Here is a 2,687-nt window from a genome sequence, read left to right as displayed (position 1 = left end):
TCCGAGGAGTGGCTGGTGGGTTTGAACTGCCAGCCTTCTGGTTAGCAGTCAAGTGCCTTAGGCACTATGCTACCAGAGCTCCCTCCACTCTCTAGAGAAGTAATAACTTCCTAAGCTTAGAAGTAAATACAAAGGAAAAGAGGAAAAAGAGTACTGCAAAAACATAAGTAACAGGGGTATTTGAAGTCAGAAGAGAAACCCTACCGGTACAGTGGTTAAAGCACTTGACTGTTAACCAAAAAGTTGGCAGCTCAGACCCACCAGTCAATTCTGTCTGATTCTGTAAAGATTTACAGTCTTGGGGGTTGCTATGAGTCAGAATTGACTTGATGGCAGTGGGTTTTAAAGGCAAAAGAAGAGCAGAAAAAAATAAACACAACAAAAAGAATTCAAGTAAATTGGTAAGAAAACCGCAAGACCACAAATAATAAAACTAAGAAAGAATGTTGTTGTTACGTGCCGTCAAGTCAGATCCGACTCATAGCGACCCCTCCTTGGGTTTCCGAGGCAGTATCACTACAGAAGTAGGATTGCCCAACCTTCCTTCCAAGGAGTGGCTGGTGGGTTTGAACCGCCAGCCTTCTGGTTAGCAGTCAAGTGCTTTAGCCATTATGCTACCAGAGCTCCTTAAGAAAGAATAGAAACAGCAAATTCATTAAAATAGCTAATCTGGAAAGGAAGGTCTATTCACTTCTATTTCATAATCAGAAATATAGAATAAAGCAAAAAAAAATGAAAACTTCCAGCGCAGGAAATGGTTCACTGTGTGTCAGAGCAGAACAGTGTTCCACAGGGTTTTCAATGGCTGACTTTTCAGAAGTAGATCACCAGGCCTTTCTTCCAAGGTACCTCTGGGTGGACTTGAACTACCAACCTTTCAGATAGCAGCTAAACATATTAATTGACTGCATTACCCAGGGACTCCCCAAGTACATAAGAGGTGTACAATATAAGCTAACATTACTCTTTTGGAAAACAATTTGACAATGTGGATAAAGAACCACTGAAAATGGTCATACCTTTTAGCCCAGTATTCTCATTTCTGAGATTTTCCTTAAAAAAAAAAATCCAAAATAATAAAAATATTATATTCACAAAAATGACTTAACTCCTAAACTTCTCATAGAAAAAGTTTTCAGTAGCTTTTATTAATATAACTAGCACCATCTAGTTAAAGGAGAAATTTCCAACCACCTTTTCACTAAGAGTTTTATAGCCTTAGGATTAATCACGTTAACTTCCTGTGAAGCTCAAGAGAACAAAATAGGACACTGACCTAACCAATCATCAATACTGTCTATGCCCTAAGCCCTGAACACATCCATCATCTTTCATACAGAGACAAAGTTACACCTGGCCTCAGATGCCAAGGTGAAGTTTCAAATAGATTCTATCAAATAGTTCTCCAGACTACTTCACCTTTCTCTTCCTAACCCTCAATTTCTTCTTTTTATCTCATTATTACCAACAATTTCACTGCAACATCATTGTTAAAATGAAATCCCAATAGAAAAAAAAAACTGGAAACAACAGATGTTCAACATTAGGGAAATGACTAAATTTTAGTAACTTTCTTGTTCTGTGATATTTCTAATGGCTGCATACTATTAGAGGTTCAAAATAACAGACCATCAGTTTGAAATATATTGACGGGGGCAAGCGCGCACACACACACACACACACACACACACACACCAGACTACCGAATCCTATGTAACTACAGTTTTACAAGGGTACGAAACTCTGGATGTAGGAATCCTATAAAGGAGGGGTCACTATGAATTGGGTCCAACTCGATGGCACATAACAACAACAACAACATAAAGGGATATGTAAACTGGCCATATTAGTTATACTGGCATGCTAGGACTATTTATTTTTCTCTTATTCTAGTCCCAAAATTAAATATATTTTTAAGAAAAGTTGTAAATATTAAATCTGTATGCCAGTCTATCATATTTGCTCCTAAGTGTCAATAAAATTTCTTCACTTTAGTAAACAGAGAAATTCATCCAAAGCTTTTGAATTCTTGGGGTGATAAAGCGAGATTCTTTGAAGTGCTGAGTTTATTAAACACATACAAGGAAGAGGCCTCGATCTTAACACTCTGTGCTTGCACCTGCTGAAATTACTATCTTCCACACATGACTACCACCACCTGGAAGCCTGTAGTGAGCCAGGCAATATACTACTATCCTTCGAGTGGATCTCAGATCTTGTACACCACTTACAGGTAAGTGTAAGTGATACAGTAAGTGATAGTTATCTCTTCAGAGAGACCTTGATCATCCAGTTCCTGTAGCTGTAGGAAGAAGTGCTGGTTTGGCAACCCAGGAAAAGCAGAGCACACACAAAATCCAAACATAACTGGGTGTAACTGGAAAACAGAAAGGTGGTATGAAGTATGAAAAGCCCAAGTCACTAAAAGCACCCTCCTGTTCTGAAAAGATCCCTAAGTGATGCTTCACAGCAAACCAGGATAATGAGTCACATCAAAGTGTGCAATCCCAATGGACAGGGAAATCTGGTGTGTCAGCTCACCTGACTTCCTTAGAATTAAAGGTACCCACTGTGCCACTGGTGATTAATCCAGATGTAGGAAGCTGTCTTCTTTGAATCAGCCACCTGCTTTGAAGGGGTCTTACTACATAACTCTGGGAATCATAGTAACTGGCCAAAGATACCAC

This window comes from Orycteropus afer, unplaced genomic scaffold, assembly GCF_000298275.1.
Source record: "Orycteropus afer afer isolate SDZICR_OR568_19922 unplaced genomic scaffold, OryAfe1.0 scaffold00334, whole genome shotgun sequence".
Lineage (NCBI taxonomy): Eukaryota > Metazoa > Chordata > Mammalia > Tubulidentata > Orycteropodidae > Orycteropus > Orycteropus afer.
This window is presented reverse-complemented; position numbering follows the sequence as displayed.